A 22,122-nucleotide genomic window follows, 5' to 3' on the forward strand; every position below is an offset into this window, starting at 1 on the left:
ATACACAATCACTAAAAATGCTCCTCATTATTTAGCATAGGATGATAATTATGACCCCAATATTTTATAAAAACAAATCTTATATTTTTCCTTAAATTACAAATATATTTCTTTACCTAGTGGGTAAAGAGTCCTAATAAATTATGACTTTAAATATAGCAAATCTTGATAATGTTGTTGTAGAATTACCCTATGATCCAGCAATCCCACCACTGGGTATATACCCAAACAAAATAAAATCAGTACATCAAAGAGGTTTTGGACTCATATGAACTTCTTAGCCTTGGTTTTCTTTGTTGTCTTGCTATGACAAATCAGTGGACATCTATAGATCTCCTCTCTTCTGTTAAATGAGCACCAGGTTAGATTAGCACTTTCTTACATAGGAAACCAGATTCTTAACTATATGTATGTGGGGGTAGTTATGGAGGTCATTGTGTTGGTATCAGAATTTGAAACTCCTTAATTTATATAGTGCAGGTAACTTAAATGTTAATTTCATTGAAATTACGATTACTGCTAATTATTTTCCTCAAGGTTTATTGTTCTCTGTTTTATGTTCATTGGTTTTTAAAGCTTTTATAACTTAAAATATTAAGCAATTAGGAAGCAAATCTACAGTCTTAAATATTAAGTTTAATGCTGCAGCTCAAGAAATGGGTTTATGTTTTTAATTTTATACAGAAAGTGGTATAAATTGCTTTTGTAAGCAGTGTTGTTGTTTCTTTTGTTTTGTTTTTATGCAGAAGTAAATTTTACAAGGAAGAGATAGGTTGCCATATACCCATCTTCAGCACAGAGAGAAGTATTTATCAACAGAGCTACACAGATTATAAATGGACACTCTGAGGTCATTGCTAAGTTGCGCCAAGCATTTAGTAGAGAGTGGGTGAATGCAACCTCTTTAACTGACAGTTGATGAAGTTTTAATGCCGGTCTATAAAAGCAACAAGGAGTGGGGATGTACCCCACAAAGTCACAGGAGCAGAGCTGCCCAGGACCATGAATCCGCCCCGCCCGCCCCCCTATCCAGCTTGCATCAGCATGAGCTGGATATGAGACATGAAGTCAAAGTTGATCATTTCAGAGATTTCAGATTTTACTGCATTACTGGATTTGGAACTTGAATGGGACCTGTAGCCAGAAAAGACATTCTGTGAATCAGAATATGATTAATAGCAACAAGAGGGAAATTTATTTAGAACCACTTGCAGATTGTAATGGTATTATCAGAACTTATAAAGGACTTTTTCTCATGTTAAGCTGTTTAACTTAGCAGCGAAAATGAAAATTATAATTGTCCATGATTAATCACTTTTTCACTCTTCCTTTTGATGATAGTACTATCTGCAAATATATTATTTAAGAAACAAATCATCAGAGACAGTTTTTCTTTTTTAGTACCTGATTTTTTTTTTTTTAAAGAAGTCTCATGTAAATCTTGGTCTCTCTGCAGGTGCACATGAAAGTAAATTGTCTAAACTTCTATAAATAAGATTTATTTATAGAATAAAATATAAATAAGGTTTATTGAAATCAAAACTTTTGTGTAAACTGGCCTTATTTCATTATATATTAATTGATACTTTGTTACAGAATGGGTAGTATGTAAATAAATCACCAAATTTCAGAAAAACATACATTTTTAAGAACCTAAGGGAATTTCATTATTTTATTTCCAGTTATGCAGCATTTTAAATTATATTGAAATGAGGAATTATTTATTTTTCAAATTATTTCTCCAAGACATCATTCATTCTAACGTACATGTCAACTTAAACAACTATAATTCTATTTAGGCTTTATGCTATGCTCCATCTCCAGCTAGGCATGTGCCTAGCAAATCCCATTAGTAAATTCTCCAATTACTAAAAATGGGAATGCTCATGAGGATAGTATTTGCTTAAAAATATGCATCATAAGTCCCCAGAGATTCTAACTCAGTGACTTTTAAAAAATTCTTCTTATTAAATTTTACTGTGAGAAATAATTTGAAAGGCACACTCAAAAATAAAAACAGAAATGTAAGCATTAGTATATTCACTGCAGTATGAATTGTTAACAATTCTTAACGATTTAAAACAAAACCCGAGACTCAAGATGGCGCTGTGAGAACAACCCAGGATTGGAGCCCGCGTTGAATCCGCAAACGGTGAGTCAGTGCTGCATTTCCAGACTGATCTTTGTTGCCCACAGAACGGGGAAACTCCCAAGTATAAAAAGACACGGGACGCCAGGCAGTAGGTCTGCCTGGCGAAGCCGGCAGCCGGGGCGGCGGCGGCCGGCCCTACCCAGCAATCCCCACAGGGCGCGCTTGTCCGGGTGCCCTGTTGAACCGGCAACCTGAGACTTGAGAGGGCTGGACTTGAGACTGAACGAGACTTGCACAGTAGCCCAGCCCAGGGGATTGCAGGGACAGATCGTTTGGGATACCCAGTGGGACGAACAAAACCGCGATTTCAAACTATCCCGGGCAGACGGTCCGAGACGCTCTGTGGGGGAGGGGCGTCCACCACTACCGAGGCAACCTGCCCCAACTGATATACACGCCCACTGCTGAGGCAGCCAGCCGTTGCCGAGGCAACCCGTCCCTACTGAGATACACGCCCACTGCTGACGCAGCCAGCCGTTGCCGAGGCAACCCGTCCCTACTGAGATACACGCCCACTGCTGACGCAGCCTGCCGTTGCTGAGGCAACACGCTACAACGAAGAGACTCCGCCGCCGGGCGTGGCGGAGACCACAGCAGAGCCGGCAGGAACAGCGCGAATCAAACAACAGCAGGGCGGAGCCTCGGCAGCCAAACAGTTGCTAGTCTGCCTTCGAGCTGGGCAGGACACCTGATCGGACATCCAAAAATAAAGCCCAAACCCCTCAACACAGAGCATTTGAGAAAAAAAAAAAGGGTTGTTTAATGAGCTGTGTTGCAGCAGAATCAAACATAGCAGCCTAACAGCCCTGAATGAACAACAGAGTGCACAGCTCAGCAATTAAACCCCTATAAAGTACAAACTGTCTCCTCAAGCAGCTCCCTGACCCCTCTATATCCAAAAGACTGTCATTAGGCAGGCATCATCCTGGGACAAAGAGAGCAGAAAAAGAAACTGGTAGCATCCCTCACTGTGCCACGGCTACTAGAGGTGCACCCCAGACAAGCAGGGTCTGGAGCGGACCTCAACAGTCATACAGCGAAGGGGCTAGACTGGTAGAAGGAAAACCAAGCAACAGAAATACTTCATCATCAACATTCTGGGTGTCCACTCAGAGACCCAAACGAAAAGTCAGCAACTACGCAGACGACCAGTGGACAAATCCACAAAGATGGGAAGAAACCAGCACAAAAAGGAGGAAAACACCCAAAACCAGAACACATCGCCTCCTAGAAAGGACCAAAACTCCTCACCAGCAAGGGAACAAAGCTGGACGGAGAATGACTGTGACGAAATGACGGAATTAGACTTCAGAAGATGGATAATGAGAAACTTTTGTGAGCTAAAAGATCATGTATTAAATCAATGCAAAGAAACTAAGAACCTTGAAAAAAGGTTTGAAAAAAGATTCAAGGAAATGATAACAAGAATGGATACCTTAGAGAGGAATATGAATGAATTAAAGGAGCTGAAAAACACAATACGAGAACTTCGCGAAGCAAACGCAAGTTTCAATAGCCGAATTGACCAAGCAGAAGAAAGAATATCTGAAGTCGAAGACCAACTCAATGAAATAAAACGAGAAACCAAGATCAGAGAAAAAAGCACAAAAAGGAATGAACAAAGTCTCCAAGAAATGTGGGACTATGTGAAAAGACCTAACCTACGTTTGATAGGTGTACCAGAAGGGGACGAAGAGAATGAATCCCAGCTGGAAAATACTCTTCAGGACATCATCCAGGAAAATTTCCCCCACCTAGCAAGACAAGCCAACACTCAATTGCAGGAAATACAGAGAACACCACAAAGATATTCCGCAAGAAGAGCAACCCCAAGGCACATAATCGTCAGATTCAACAGGGTTGAAATAAAGGAGAGAATACTAAGGGCAGCCAGAGAGAAAGGTCGGGTCACCCACAAAGGGAAGCCCATCAGACTCACAGCAGATCTCTCGGCAGAAACACTACAAGCCAGAAGAGAGTGGGGGCCAATATTCAACATTCTTAAAGAAAAGAACTTTCAACCGAGAATTTCATATCCAGCCAAACTGAGCTTCAGAAGTGAAGGAAGAATAAAATCCTTTGCGAACAAGCAAGTACTCAGAGATTTTGTCACCACCAGGCCTGCTTTACAAGAGCTCCTAAAAGAGGCACTACACATAGAAAGGATCAATCAGTACCAGCCATTCCAAAATCACACTGAATGCTAAAGAGCTTCAACATAATGAAGAATCTACAACTAACAGGCAAAACAGCCACTTAGCATCAAAATGGCAGTATCAAATTCACACATAACAATATTAACCCTAAATGTAAATGGACTAAATGCACCAATCAAAAGACACAGACTGGCAAATTGGATAAAAATCCAAAACCCATCAGTGTGCTGTATCCAGGAAACCCATCTCACATGCAAGGATACACAAAGGCTCAAAATAAAGGGATGGAGGAAGATTTACCAAGCTAATGGAAAGCAAAAAAAAGCAGGAGTTGCAATTCTCATCTCTGATAAAATAGACTTTAAAGCAACAAAGATCAAAAGAGACAAAGAAGGCCATTACATAATGGTAAAAAGATCGATACAACAAGAAGAGCTAACGATCCTAAACATATGTGGACCCAACACAGGAGCACCCAGATACATAAGGCAAGTTTTTAATGACTTACAGAAGGACTTAGACTCCCACACAATAATAGTGGGAGACTTTAACACTCCACTGTCAATACTAGACAGATCAACCAGACAGAAAATCAACAAGGATACCCAGGGCTTGAACTCAGACCTGGAGCAAGCAAACCTGGTGGACATTTACAGAACTCTCCACCCCAAATCCACAGAATACACATTCTTCTCAGCACCACATCACACCTACTCAAAAATTGACCACATAATTGGAAGTAAAGCACTGCTCAACAAATGCAAAACAACTGAAATCATAACAAACAGCCTCTCAGACCATAGTGCAATCAAGTTAGAACTCAGAATTCAGAAACCGACCCAAAACCGCACAGCTTCATGGAAACTGAACAACTGGCTCTTGAATGTTGACTGGGTAAACAACGAAATGAAGGCAGAAATAAAGAAGTTCTTCGAAACCAATGAGAACGAAGACACAACGTGCCAGAACCTCTGGGACACATTTAAAGCAGTCTCTAGAGGAAAGTATATAGCAATAAGTGCCCATATGAGGAGAATGGAGAGATCCAAAATTGACACCCTATCGTCAAAATTGAAAGAGCTAGAGGAGCAAGATCAAAAAAACTCAAAACCCAGCAGAAGACAAGAAATTACTAAGATCAGAGCTGAGCTGAAGGAGATTGAGACACGAAAAACCCTTCAAAAAATCAATAAATCCAAGAGCTGGTTTTTTGAAAAGATCAACAAAATAGACAGACCACTAGCCAGATTGATTAAAAAGAAAAGAGAGAACAACCAAATAGATGCAATAAAAAATGATAAAGGGGAAATCACCACAGATTCCACAGAAATTCAAACCATCATCAGAGAATATTACAAACAACTCTATGCACATAAACTAGTAAACCTGGAAGAAATGGATAAATTCCTGGACTCCTGTGTCCTCCCAAGCCTAAACCAGGAGGAAGCTGAAACTATGAATAGACCAATAACAAGGTCTGAAGTTGAGGCAGCAATTAAGAGCCTACCTCACAAAAAAAGCCCAGGTCCAGACGGGTTCACAGCCGAATTCTACCAGACACACAAGGAGGAGCTGGTACCATTCCTTCTAAAACTATTTCAAACAATCCAAAAAGAGGGAATCCTTCCCAAATCATTTTATGAGACCAACATCATCCTGATACCAAAACCCGGCAGAGACCCAACGAGAAAAGAAAACTTCAGGCCAATATCCATGATGAACATAGATGCAAAAATCTTCAATAAAATATTGGCAAGCCGATTGCAACAGCAAATCAAAAAACTTATTCATCATGATCAAGTAGGATTCATCCCAGGGATGCAAGGCTGGTTCAACATACGCAAGTCTATCAACGTAATTCACCACATAAACAGAACCAAAAACAAAAACCACATGATTATCTCAATTGACGCAGAGAAGGCATTTGACAAAATTCAACAGCCCTTTATGCTAAAAACCCTCAATAAACTCGGTATCGATGGAACGTATCTCAAAGTAATAAAAGCTATTTATGACAAACCAACAGCCAATATCATACTGAATGGGCAAAAACTGGAAGCATTCCCTTTGAAATCTGGTACTAGACAAGGATGCCCTCTCTCACCACTCCTATTCAATATAGTACTGGAAGTTCTAGCCAGAGCAATCAGGCAAGAAAAAGAAATAAAGGGTATTCAAATAGGAGAGGTGGAAGCCAAATTGTCTCTATTTGCAGACGACATGATAGTATACCTAGAAGACCCCATCGCCTCAGCCCAAAAACTCCTGAAACTGATAAACAACTTCAGCAAAGTCTCAGGATATAAAATCAATGTGAAAAATCACAAGCATTCGTCTACACCAATAACAGACTTAAAGAAAGCCAAATCAAGAGCGAACTGCCATTCGCAATTGCTACAAAAAGAATAAAATACCTTGGAATACAACTCACAAGGAACGTAAGGGACCTCTTCAAGGAGAACTACAAACCACTGCTCAACGAAATCAGAGAGGACACAAACAGATGGAGAAACATTCCATGTTCATGGTTAGGAAGAATTAATATCGTGAAAATGGCTATACTGCCCAAAGTAATTTACAGAATCAACGCTATCCCCATCAAGCTACCATTGACTTTCTTCACAGAACTGGAAAAAAACACCATGAACTTCATATGGAACCAAAAGAGAGCCTGCATAGCCAAGTCAATTCTAAGCAAAAAGAACACAGCGGGGGGCATCACACTACTGGATTTCAAACTATACTACAAGGCTACAGTAATCAAAACAGCATGGTACTGGTACCAAAACAGAGATATAGACCAATGGAACAAAACAGAGGCACCGGAGGCAACACAACATACATACAACTATACAATCTTTGATAAACCTGACAAAAATAAGCAATGGGGCAAGGATTCCATGTTTAACAAATGGTGTTGGGAAAACTGGCTAGCCATGTGCAGAAAGCAGAAACTGGACCCCTTCCTGACACCTTACACTAAAATTAACTCCAGATGGATTAAAGACTTAAACATAAGACCTGGCACCATAAAAACCCTAGAAGGAAATCTAGGCAAAACTATCCAGGACATAGGAGTAGGCAAGGACTTCATGAACAAAACACCAAGAGCATTGGCAACAAAAGCCAAAATAGACAAATGGGACCTAATGAAACTCCACAGCTTCTGCACGGCAAAAGAAACAGTCACTAGAGTGGATCGGCAACCAACAGAATGGGAAAAAATTTTCGCAGTCTACCCATCTGACAAAGGGCTGATATCCAGAATTTACAAACAACTCAAGCAGATTTACAGGAAAAAAACAAACAAGCCCATTCAAAAGTGGGCAAAGGATATGAACAGATACTTTACGAAAGAAGACATACATGAGGCCAACAATCATATGAAAAAATGCTCATCGTCACTGGTCATCAGAGAGATGCAAATCAAAACCACATTGAGATACCATCTCACGCCAGTTAGAATGGCGATCATTAAAAAATCTGGAGACAACAGATGCTGGAGAGGATGTGGAGAAAAAGGAACACTTTTACACTGTTGGTGGGAGTGTAAATTAGTTCAACCATTGTGGAAGACAGTGTGGCGATTCCTCAAGGCCTTAGAAATAGAAATTCCATTTGACCCAACAATCCCATTACTGGGTATATATCCAAAAGACTATAAATCGTTTTACTATAAGGACACATGTACACGAATGTTCATTGCAGCACTGTTTACAATAGCAAAGACCTGGAATCAACCCAAATGCCCATTGATAATAGACTGGATTGGAAAAATGTGGTACATATACACCATGGAATATTATGCAGCAATCAGAAATGATGAGTTCGTGTCGTTTGTAGGGTCATGGATGAATCTGGAAAACATCATCCTCAGCAAACTGACACAAGAGCAGAAAATGAAACACCGCATATTCTCACTCATAGGTGGGTGATGAAAAATGAGAACACATGGACACAGAGAGGGGAGTACTAAACACCGGGGTCTATTGGGGGGAAAAGGGGAGGGCCAGTGGGAGGGGGAGGTGGGGAGGGATAGCCTGGGGAGAAATGCCAAATGTGGGTGAAGGGGAGAAGAAAAGCAAAGCACACTGCCATGTGTGTACCTATGCAACTGTCTTGCATGCTCTGCTCATGTACCCCAAAACCTATAATCCAATAAAAAATTAAAAAAAAAAAAAAAAAAAAAAAAACCCGACAACAACCATATTATCAAAACCAGGATTCAAGTGCATTATTTTGGGTCTGTTTGAAAAACACTCTATGTTTGGAGAAATGAAATATAACTATTTGCTGATCTAGAGAGCATTATAAGATATATTAACTGAAACAATACAGAGTTCTTAATTTTAATATGATCATTTTTGTATAAATAAAAATGCATCCATATGCTTTTCAGTGAATGTGCAAACATGAAGTACAATGACAGCTTGCAAGAAAGTAGAAACAGTTATTATCTTTAGGGTAGTGGATGGGAGTCTGATGATAGGGTTAGGAGATACTTACCCCGCACATATATCTAGTACTTAGATTGCTTTCATTAAAAGATTAGCAAGGGTGATTATACTGGAAGAGTCAGAACATTTTTCGAAATAGGGAAGAGCGAAAAAGATAATGAGATTGGAAATGTATGCATAATCTTTTTTTTTTTTTTTTGAGACTGAGTTTTGCTCTTGTTGCCCAGGCTGGAGTGCAATGGCATGATTCTGGCTAACTGTAACATCAACCTCCTATGTTCAAGCAATTCTCCTGACTCAGCCTCCTGAGTAGCTGGGATTACAGGCACGTGCTACCATGCCCAGCTGATTTTTGCATTTTTAGTAGAGAAGGGGTTTTCATCATGTTGACCAGGCTGGTCTAGAACTCCTGACCTCAGGTGATCCACCTGCCTTGGTCTCCCAAAATGCTGGGATTACAGGCGTGAGCCACCACACCCGTCCAAGCCTATTTTTTAAAGGTGCTAAAAATGTTCTGTTGTTTAACATGAATGTAAATTACAAAACTATTTTTATAGCTACTCTTAAAAATGTAAAAACATTTTTATACGTTCTTCTCTACGACATGTTTTACAAAATGAACTTTTATAAAATGAAAACCTTTATAAAGTATGATATTTCACCTGCATACGCATGTTCTGTTATAAAACATCTATCTTTGACTAAATTTTCTGATCTCAAAATGTTAGCAGTGACATTCCTCCTGATTTCATATTTTAAGTTAATTCGTTACAAATTCTGCATCTGTACTCCCATACAATCCTATCAATGAAACAATATTATTCTTTATTCATTAAAATGTTTCACTGTAAATATAAGTCTTATAAGCTGAAAAATTCTAAGATAAACTTCAATTATAGGCATATATTTCTTGCCTCCTCTTATATGTCATTTTCTTTCTGTGCTTTGAGTCTTGCTTTTTCCAAATTCTTTTTTTTTTTTTTTTTTTTTTTTTTTTGAGACGGAGTTTCGTTCTTGTTACCCAGGCTGGAGTGCAGTGGTGCAATCTCGGCTCACTGCAACCTCCACCTCCGGGGTTCAGGCAATTCTCCTGCCTCAGCCTCCTGAGTAGCTGGGATTACAGGCATGCACCACCGTGCCCAGCTAATTTTTTGCATTTTTTTTTTGGTAGAGATGGGGTTTCACCATGTTGACCAGGATGGGCTCAATCTCTTGACCTCGTGATCCACCCGCCTTGGCCTCCCAAAGTGCTGCCAAATTCTTCTTTTTAGTCAAATATTCATTAAAATTTAAATTCCATTGTGGGTTTGATGCTAAGCTTTTTAGTTAACTTATGCTTCTCACCAGATTCAGAATTTCAGATCTTATTCTGAGCCCTAGTTATTGCCCTCTCATTTAAGTTGTCTGGAAACACCATGAAAACCCTTCATTTTCCTTCCTCATTTACTTTTCGTGGCCTCAAGTTAAGAATTTCTGTGTCCTGGAGCCCATCATAGCACCCAACCCTTTGAAAAATATTTTATTAAAAATATTTGAATCCCAGCACTTTGGGAGGCTGAGGCAGGTGGATCACGAGGTCAAGAGATCGAGATCATCCTGGCCAACATGGTGAATCCCCGTCTCTACTAAAAAATACAAAAATTAGCCGTGGGCGTGGTGCTGCACACCCGTAGCCCCAGCTACTCGGAAGGCTGAGGCAGGAGAATTGCTTGAACCCAGGAGGCGGAGGTTGTAGTGAGCTGAGATCGCGTCACTGCACTCCAGCCTGGTGACAGTGAGACTCCGTCTCAAAAATAAATAAATACATAAATAAATAAACTAAAAAAATATTTGAACATATCAAGAGAAAATTATATTATTATAATTACAAAGGATGAATAAGAGAGAATATTTTGTTTTGAATGACCTACATCATGGCAAAAGTACTTACTCACATGTATACCAATGTCATATGTTCACTATATTCCACCAGTTTCCTGACCATTAAAGCAACTACATTTCCAAGTCTCCTTTATAGCTTAGTTGGAATGTGTGACTGAGCTTTGTCAAGGAGAGGTAGTTATATGTCACGTGACACTTGCAAACCTGGTCCTTAAAAAAACACAATCTTCTCTTTTCCTGTCATGAAACCAAGGAAGTTATTTCTTGTAGCTTTCACAAATAGTTACACACACACAAAGAAACTTGTATCTTGGAGCAGCTGCCTGGACAAGAGTGGTGGGGAATATCTGGCTGTCCTACATTCACAGACGGGTGAGTGAGACATATATACCTTTTTCTTTCTTTACCAGGCCACCAATATTCCAGGTGTAACTTTTTGTGTCTATAGAACCTACTTTCCTTTGTCCAACAGAATTATGTATCTCAAAAAAAGATGTTGCCAAAAGCAAAGAAATGAAAACAAAACCTTGAAATGTGAGGACCAACAAGGAAACTGATTTCAGAGGATTAAGACTTAAGGTGATTATTTTATGCAGAAGTAAATATTTAGCAAAGCTTTTACCTGCAGTAGCCTAGAAAAATTTGCAAGAGCAGAAGATTCCATGAAATAATTGCCCAATTAGCCCATGTAGGCAAAAGAAAATTAAGTATCCAGGAATGTGATGATTTTAAGGATAGGAAAAAGAAAATGCTTTTAGAACCCAAACAGTGAAGGATTGGATTCAAAAAGATGCTGACGACAAAGGCTTAGTGAATAATGACGTGACTTAGGGTAAAGGTCAGATAGGGTGAGACTTTCTACCTATAGTTTTCCACTGCTTCCAGATGGTTTCCATTAAATTCAGGTAAAAACACATAAAAGTGCAAAAAGTAATAACTAAAGTAGTTTTTTAGAAACTTGCGAAAGAAAAAAAAAGTAACAACTAATCCCATAAACCTTAAGATCAAGGAAGGCAGGCCACTCTCAGCAACTACCCAGTGTAATATGAGCAATTCTATGGGATAAAACAGAGGTCTGTGAAACCGCAGATCAGCCTGAAATGCAGAGAACCCAGAAATTCCTAATAAAAGGCGAAGGTTTCATGCAGAATGGAATCTTGGTGAGATGACTTGAAGACAAAAGCTGAAATTGGAAGAAAACAGAAGCAGTGGAAACGAACAAAGGCTGAAACCTGTAATTAAGATCAACTTTCTCCAATTGAAAATCTATTAAAATCTAAATATTTAAAATAAATAATAAATATTTAGGAAAATCATCCCATAACAATGAAAACTTAGATGTGTTCTTATAGAACTACTGAACTGAAAAAAAAAAAAAAAAGAAAGAAAGAAAATATCATTAGGCATCTTGGCAATAAAACCCATTATTTCTGGGGGATAAAGTTGGTAATGAGGTGTCTCAAGTCATCTGCAAGTACAGAAAGAGATATCAGAAGCTGGTTACCCATGAAACACCTCTGACACAGATATGCTTAAAAAGAATCCTTTTAGGGAGATAGAGACATTCACAACTCTCTCATATATTTTTCCTGTAATTAATGTTATGATTTTACATTAGTTCCAAGTATACAATATACTGATTTCTTTTCATGAGCTAGGATTATTCTATCTTTACAGCTAGATCATTTAATGTATCTCCCAGCTATAAAATTCTGGCAAAATAAAAACTGTTTTGTCTCAGATTACCTATCTCTAAAACACTTATAACATGTTATTATAGTGTTGGGAGGCATAATTATTAGAACTTCAATGCCCTGAAACTCACTCTAGAAATAATGGTGCTTATAATTACAAAGCCTCATGATATTAATTTATGTGTGGTTTGTATAAAAATACATTCCCTCTAAAAGACCTTTAGGTAGTGAAAGAAGGACCCGGGCTAAATAACCTTAATTCTGCTGGAAAAATGTTTCTAATATAATTAATATACTAATGCTATCATCTGTTCTGCACAAAGCAATTACAAAAGATTAAGTCCCCTAACACAAGGGGTGGCAGCTTCCCTCTCCCATTTACAATCCCATCCACTTTAAATAGTCACTACATTTATATTTTTCCTTTAAGTAATAATAGATAAAAACAGCTACATAAATTTTTTTGAAACTGTAAATAACCAGTCAATTAGGAAAAGAGTTTTGTCAGGGAAAAACTGTAAACAAGTATTAATTTTTTATTCTGATAAAACATTCATTCTTAGGATGATGGGTAGTCAAGAAAATAAAACATTTGAAAATGCAAATAGCCACTAAATGTTAGTTTTTAATGGTCAGAGAAAAAGTTGTCTCCACTATTATTTGATTTTAATAATTACTATTATAATAAGGAATATATAAAACCAGCAAAATGTGAGATTATTGATTTGAGGAAATATACTTTTCAAGGACAATTTATATAGTGATAGAATATAATTGTTTCTGTTTAATAAAACATGAACATAAAGAAAGCTCTTATTGAATTCTGTAGGAAAACAATACAAAAAATCAATTAAGAAAAACCAAGAGTAAGTGAAACAATGTATGTGAAAATGACTTGTGATCTTAAAAAAATACATCTTATAACAAAAGTAAAATTTACATTTAAGCTTTTTCAGTGAACAGTATATTTTAAAATATGCCCCCGGCTTAGCAATATAAACCTTGAATTTTTTGGTAAGTAGAAATTTGGTAAACTGAATAAAAATATATTATATCAATTCATTAAAGTGATAGAGGATTAGAATTTTAAATGTATTTTTATTATATAAATTAAAACTATACAACATGATTTTTAATATAGTCAAATGATTATTACAATCAAACAAATTAAAATATCATCACCTTCTATAGTTTCCGTGTGTTTGTATGTGTGTGTGTGTGTGTGTGTGTGTGTGTGTGTGTGGTTGGGGGTGGAGGATGGTAGGAAAGGGAACCTAAAATCTACTTTTGACAAATTTTCAGGAGACAATACAATATTACTAATGATAGTTCCCTATTCTGTCCATCCTAAAACAAAATGAAACACTAAGACTATTATAACAGTATGAAATAAAATATGAAAATACCTAACAACTTTTGCTATCACTCTAACGAAGTGAAATGAACTTAGTATATTGCACATATTTACATATTAATATACATAATACACTGTATATAGTACTCACTATAATATTTGTAACTCATACCATGTGTCCGACTAGCACTTATTTTCATGTAGAATGAGGAACATTTTATAGGTGCTTACTTCTATTTACCCCTATTTACCAGGAGTGAAGTTTATCAAAAAACATACGTTTTCAAAATCAAAAATGATTAATTTAAAGTTGAATGAAAGAACAGCATTATAAAATAATTCTATATACAAACAAATACATTTATAACAGTACAACGTATGCAAATAAGTAGAATGTTTGCATCAAGAAAAAGGTTAAAAGTAAACCTTGCCTGATGGCTGGAAAAATATGTCATGGGAATTACTCAGGAAATAAGTAAATTTAGATTTCTGACTAAAAGCCTCTGATAAATATTTTTTTTCCAAAGCTTGTCTACAGTTGCATAGACTAGTTTTATCCTAAGATTTCTGTGGCAATTAAAGAGTTTCACTAAGGGTTTGTAAATCCGTGCTTGCAAATTTGTTTGAAACACGTACACCAGACAGGTGGAAAAATTCAAAGTGGCAGTTTGAATTAACAAGTGTGTAGCTTTTAGCCACATTTTACCACTTAGTAAATGTTGACTACTTAAAGGAGAAACATAAATGGGAGCTACATTTCCAGATAAATAAATATGAGAGAAAGAAAGCTCATAGGTCATGGGCTAAGAAGTAGAATAGAATTTGAGGGAAAAAAAATAATAAAATAGAACCTGAGAAAAAATAAAATATTAAAGTTAAAAATACATAATATTAGTATTATTTTGACATTGATAAGGTGAAACAAATCAATAGTCTCTTGCCAAGAAAAAATACCCCTGTCTATACCTTCATTTCGAGACTGTCATAAAAATACAGATCAGTTCATAGAACTCAACACAGAAATTATTATAAAATATATATAACTGACAGTACTTGTATGCATGCAAACATCTCCATCATTCTATCTTATAAACTATTGAATTTTTGTCATAATATAAGGATATTGTTTCATTTTACATGTCATTCCTGGTTACTTATAAAACTTTTGGTAAAAAGCTAACAAGAAAGAATGTTTCAAAACAGTGAATATAGGCCGGTTGCGGTGGCTCACGCCTGTAATCCCAGCACTTTGGGAGGCCGAGGCGGGCAGATTATGAGGTCAAAACATCGAGACCATCCTGGCCAACATAGTGAAACCCCGTCTCTACTAAAAGATACAAAAGTTAGCTGGGCGTGGTGGCACGCACCTGTAGTCTCAGCTACTCAGGAGGCTGAGGCAGGAGAATTGCTTGAACCCAGGAAGCGGAGGTTGCAGTGAGTAGAGATTGTGCCATTGCACTCCAGCCTGGCACCTGGCAACAGAGCAAGACTCTGTCTCAAAACAAAAAAATAGTGAATATATAGTAAAGCAGATTGTGGGGGATTCATTTGCCACAGTCCTTAGCAACGCTGTATATTTTACATGCTTTGGGTAACCTTTGTTTTCATGAAACTAGCCTGATTGTTGCATGTGTCCAAAATCCATTATATATGTTTTCACTATTTTGGTCTTGATTAGAAATTACTCTCACAGACATTGCACAGCATCAACAGAGACAGTGCTCTGAAAGCTTGGAATCTGGGGACAGAATTAGGAGAATGATGTTGGATGTGGAGGATCATGCTCCTGAGAGGAGAGAGGCTGCCTGAAGCCAGAGTTGTGATGGTGCCTTTGAAGATGTCTGGAATTCAAAAACTTTCGATCGTGAAAGTAACATCGAATCACAAGGATCTGGGAATGTGATGCCCAGCAGTGCTCAGCCTATGCCCATTTCATTCATGTTTTAATGGAATTTCTGGCTTGAGAACATGTCATGACATGATTTTTGTATAAAAGTCAAAATTTCAGAGATGCAAATGTGAAACCAAATCATTTATTGATTCATCATTCACTGACGTATTTTAAAAATCAAGAAACTTCCTAAGCAATGAAACTACTTCACCAATATTCCGATATTTTGTTGGTTCTAAGAGAAATTAATCTCTGAAACAAGGCTTGGTCCTCTTCAAACAGGGAATGGAAATATTATGTGCTGCCCAGATACCCTTGCAGAATGAGATCCAGTCTGATGGCTGCTGGTAGTGCTGCCGTCAGACTGCTCTCAGTTAGTATCCCTCTTTTATTTATTTTCATTTATTTTTTTAATTTTTGAGACAGAGTTTAACTCTTGTCACCCAGGCTGGAGTACAATGGTCTGATCTTCGCTACTGCAATCTCTGTCTCCCCGGTTCACGCGATTCTCCTACCTCAGTCTTCCAAGTAGCTTGGATTATAGTTGCCGCCACCATGCCAGCTAATTTTTGTATTTTTAGCAGAGATGGGCTTTCACTGTGTTGGCCGGGCTGGTCCGGAACTCCTGACCTCAGATGACCCACCCGCCTTGGCCTCCCAAAGAGCTCAGATTACCAGCATGAGCCACTGTGCCTAGTCTATTATCCTACTTGTACCTATCCCTTTGTCAGCCTGTGTCCAGCAACTAACTAGTCAAATGCTATGTGTCTTGATCACATGCAAGTACCAGTTTAATTTCTTTGTTAACAAGTTTCCAGACCCCTAGTTTCATCACACGCCGTTGTTGAAGACCATCTCAGCTTCGCATTGCCCGGAAGGTCAGCTGGGGTTTTGTTGTCACTATATCACAACCCAACCTCTCCTATTTCCCTCTCTTATTTTTTTATTTTTGTGTTTATGGGTATTCATTCTTAGACAAAGCTCTGCACTTGATAACATATCTCCAACTCCACTTCTCAGGGAACCCTACCTGTGACAAACCCAGTTTATCTACACGATGGTTAATTTTATGTGTCAACTTGATTGGACTAAAGAATGTCATGATAGTTGAGAAAACATTATCTCTGGGTGTGTCTGTAAGGGTTAGCACTGGAATTGGTGAACTCAGTAAGACACAAGGTCCTCTCTAATGTGGGCTGGAATTATCCAATCCTTTGATGGCCTGAATAGAACAAAAAGGTGGAGGATGGATGAATTCTCTCTCTCTTCTTGAGCTGGGATATCCATCTTCTGCCCTCAGATATTAGAATTCCTGGTTCTCAGACACTCAGTCACAAACTGGTAGTTTCACAATTGGCTCTTCGGGTCCTCAGACCCTCATAACTGGATTGCAACCAACAATCCTGGTTTTCTTGAGCTTCCAACTTGCAGAAAGCAGATTGTGGGAATTCACAGCTGCCATAATAGCATGAGCTAATCTCTCATAATAAATGGTTCACCATATTACCTATGTCTATGTCTGTATCCATGTCTATCCCTATTCCATTTGTTCTTTTTCTCTGGAGAACCCTAACATAGTTATCTGCAGTTGGTAAAATAGAGCACAGGGAGGTAAGTCTGTGTCACCTTAGTTGTTCGCTCTTGGACCACCTTCTGCGGAATGCTTTCTGCTCTTACGGAGAGAAGTGAAAGTCCCATCCCGAATGCACATTTTGTGAACCGTGTAAAATGTCACTTTCCCTCCTCCCCACTGAGACAAAAAGATCATATTACAGCTTAAAACAACAATAAAAAATAGTGCATCAGGATAGCTCAAATACTTCAGAATTACTTTGAAATTTTAAAAGGAACCAAGGTTGTAAATGCTGCTGAGAAACCAGAGAAAATTGGTGGGAGAGAAGTATAGCAGAGAGTTTGCCAAAAGCATAAATCAACTCAGTGAAAAAAAAAAATCCCTAAGAGTGATTATAAAATAAATTTTTATGTAAAATAAAACCATTTCAAATATTCGAATTTTAGGAAAAAAGAGTATGATTTATTTTCTCTGAGGGGAATGGCTTTTTACTGCATTCAGCATTGTAAATATATAAAACTTTCTGCACAAATTAATTTCTCCCTGGATAAGGGGTTTCACAATGCTCTGGCATGATATGTTTTATATTTCCTCAGAGTCTTTCTGTGAAGGAGAAATATATTCAGTGTGGCAGAAAGCTGTATTCACAAGATTTTCTCAATGGGCTGATGATTATGGTTGAGAGAAACCTCAAAAGGTAGGGATTGCCTTGGGTCGTCAACATCCAAAATGTTCATAATTTGAAACCTGGAATTTTAAAAGCCCTGCTTCCAGTTCAAGAATAAAAAAAACAGAAAGGTGGAATAAGACTTGTATTGTTAAGGATATCCTTGTGTGTACTAATAAATGAGCTTTTAAAATATGATTAAAGCTACCTTCATGGTAATTGCCATAGGTCACAAAAGTTTTAGTCACAGTTCTGAATTTTAGATGATACTTAAAATGGCTAATGTGTATTGGCACATTACACATTATCCATCATTAGGGTGACCAGCTGCCTCGTTTTGCTCATGATTGAGGGGTTTCCTAGACACTGGACTCCTACAGTTAAAACTGGGAAAATCACAAGCAAACTGGGACAACTGATCACCCTGATTAGCACTTACCATTTTCTAGGTATTTAATTTATCTTTCCATTATTTAGTATTCCCATAAACCCCATGTGACAGGTTCTATGAGGATTCTAACCTAGAGAACTTAAACTAGGGCCTGCATTTTTTTTCTCATTATTCCACATGACTTTTCAGTCCCTTCAAGTTTTGGTTTCAGTAAATGGGAAGGACATGGCACTCCTTTGTGTTAGCTGACAGAACTAATGCTGTTCTATTTTTCTTCCAAATGTGAATGAAAACACACACACACAAAATCAAAACAGGTGATAAGGGCAAAATACACAAGGAAGCTAGTCTAGGGGAGCATCTACTGATAGAGGTTATAGATTGCATTAATCAGTTTCTCCAAAAAGATAAAACCAACAACATATAGATCCATATAGAAGAGGAAATTTACTATGGGAATTGGCTTACAAGATCATGGAAGCTGACAAGTCTTGATACATTCTTTCTGAAAACTGGAGAATCCGGAAAGCTGGCAAATAATTTATTCTGAGTCTGAACAGGCTGGATAATACCCACTAGCATTGTAGGGAGCAATGTGGTTTATTTACTTCACCAATTCAAATGTGAATCTCTCACAGAAACACTTTCACAAATATATCTTGAATGTTTTACCAGATATCAAGTTGACACATAAAATTGATGATCAGAAATCCACCTCTTGTCAATTTAGCACCCGTAAGCATCTCTGTAAACCATGTTTAATTTTCAAACTAAGACAATATCAGGGTCATGATTCCATCTAGCATGATATGACCATCCTGCATACAACCTAAAACACACCAATCTTTTCCTCAGAAGAGAAAGTCCGTGACTATTGTTTAATCTTCTAATGTCCCCTGAGTTAAATACTATGTTGTAATCATAAATATTACATTGTAATTGTAATAATGCTTAATCTCACACACACACACACACACACACACACACACACAAAATGGACTACTATTCAGCTATTAAAAAGCAATAAAAAAGAATTTAAATTAGCCAGGTGTGGTGGCTCATGCCTGTAATCCCAGCACTTTGGGAGGTTGAGGAAAGAGGATCACTTGTATTCCGGAGTTCAAGACCAGCCTAAGCAATATAGTGAGACCTCTTCTCCACAAAAAAAGTTAAAAATTAGCCAGGCATGGTGGCATGTGCCTGTGGTCCAGGTGGAAGCATCGCTTCAGTCCAGGAGGTCAAGGCTGCAATTAGCCATGATTGCACCTCTGTACTCAGCTTGGGTGACAGAGTGAGACCCTGGATCAAAACAAAACAAAACAAAAAATCCTGTCACTTGTGACAACATGGATGAATTTGGAGGATATTTTGTTAATTAAAATAAACCAGGCACAAAAAAAAAAACAAATACTGCCTGTTCTCACCCCCTTTTTAGATATGGACTCTAAGAAAACGTTGATCTCATAAAGTCAGAGAATAGCATGTTTGTTGCCAGGGGCTGGGGTAGTTGGGAGCCAGGTGATTGGGATGATATTGACCAAATTTCAGTTAGGAAGAGTAAGCTCAAGAGATCAATTTTACCAACATAGGGACTATTGTTAATAATATATTGTATTCTTGAAAAGTGCTAAGACAGTATTTTGTAAAGTATTCCTGACAAAACAAAAATGATGACTATGTGAGGTAATTAGCCAGATTTAGTAAATTCACAATGTATATATCTTCAAAATATCATGCTGTACACAGTAAATACAAATAATTTTTTGTTGATGTAAAAAAAGAAAGCAATTTATTAATGCTCACATAAAAAGTAATACATAAATAAAGTTAATACATTTTATGTTGCACCATAAGGGAAAGAAGGGAAAACAAAAATATTTGCTCAATATATGTATATATACACACAAACATTTTCATAATAACATATGGAGGAAATACAAGTACAGTCCTCACTTCTGAGATAACGAGTATTTATGACTACCTTATTTTACTACCAATTCTGTATTTATTTTGACTTCACCAAGCACCCCAGCAGGTCATAGTTTCTTCACCATGTGGGGTAACCCAAATCTTTATTCCTGAAATGTGTGGACTTTTAGTAGTTCTGCCTTGATGGGGTGGTTGTAATTTCCCATGGACCTTAATCACAGGGCATGGTAACACTAAGACTCCTCAAGAAATCTCCTGTATTACAGATGTGTTTATTTTTTCCCTTCGTTGTGAGTAATGGTCCGGTTTCCTTTTGACGGTCAAGATCAATCACTCAAACCAAAACCATAAATCACTTCTGAAGTTGACAGGGTGGCAGTCTTAACTTGCCATTCAGTGGAATCACTGTTGTGTCTTTTGGTGGAAACATTCCTCCCTTTGGAACTAAAACCTTTGGGCCAGCAGAACCTAACATCATGGGAGGAGGAAGCAGAAGTTTTGATAGTGGATCACCTGAGATAATAGTAACATCACTCCCATTTCCACACCTTCATTCCTGGACCCATGAATTCTAGCTATTGGAGAAGCAGCAACTATATAGGACACTGATTCAGAGTATACACTATCTAGAAGAATCTCACCAGCCCTACACTGGATTGTCACCTAGCTGGCCCAGTAAGATTGTTTAGTCAAGCCAGCTGCTTTGGCGTGGTGGGAAATATGTTAGACCAGTGAATTCCATGAGAATAGGCCAATTGCTGCATTTTGTTATTCAGTGAGTTTCTTCATGAAAAGCAATTCTGTGGAGAACACCATGATAGTGGATAAGGCATCTTGTAGGTAAATAAGTAGTATTTATTGGAAGAACTATTGCACGTATGTAGACAAATCAATATACAAAGTAGTTGCCGGAATGCTACCACTTCCATGATGAAAGCAGTCCAGTCTAATCGACATGACACCAGGTAGCTGGTTTATTAGCCCACAGAATGGTATCATCCTGGAGGCTCAGGGTTGGTTTCCACTGCTGGCAGATTGAGCACTCAGCAGTGGCCATAGCCTGGTCATTTTTGGTGAGTGGTATTCCACATTGGTGAGCCCATGCCTACCCTCCATCCCTGTGACCATGGCTACATTGTTCATGAACCCATTGGGTTATGACGGGGTGGCTGGGGAAAGAGTGTGACTGATACCCACATAACAGATCATTCTATCTATGAAATTATTATATCATCAACTTTTTAATATAGTTTTCAATCATATTCCTCCCAAGTTCCTGATCATCCAGTGAAATCATTGGCTAATACCCATAAATTGGAATATAATCTCATGCCTAAACATTTTACCATCAAGGCAAAGGGCACAACCAGGTGCACTGCCTGAAGTTCTGACCTCTGGGAAGATTTCCCTTCACCACTGTCCTTCAGGGGTGTCCCAGAGAAGGGATTGCATCTATTTACTTTCAGAGTGTTCCCCACATATCATGCAGAAGCATCTGCAAACCAGGCCCAAGTCTTCTTTTTCTGTGTCAATTGATCACACAGAACTCCCTATGAGGCTATCGGTGCAGGCTGGGAGAGAGCAGGCTGTGCAGCAGAAGTGAGGACTATGGGAAAGCGGGCCACTTCTACATGTAACTGACCTGTGCCTTTTGAGTCTATTCAGGCTTATTCCTTTGAAGATGAAGTATTACTGTGTGTGCCCAACTATATGACTTGCTGGGTCAGAGGATGCCCAGTTTATGATGGGCGGCTCAGGTCCCACAGTAACTTGGTGGCCCATGATCAAAGCACTCAGTTTCTATTACGTATGTATAGCAGGCCAAGCGCTATTTCTCAAAAGCAGAATAATTACCAGCATATGAGGTTAGAATTCTTGTCCCAATATCTCAAAGGCCCAAACTGCGGTTCACCATGGGTGCCTGAAAAAGGCTCCAAATAGCATCTTAAATTCAATTATTCCAGGTAGACACAGGAC

The sequence above is a fragment of the Callithrix jacchus genome, chromosome 2 (genome assembly GCF_049354715.1).
Source record: "Callithrix jacchus isolate 240 chromosome 2, calJac240_pri, whole genome shotgun sequence".
In the NCBI taxonomy this organism is placed as follows: Eukaryota; Metazoa; Chordata; class Mammalia; order Primates; family Cebidae; genus Callithrix; species Callithrix jacchus.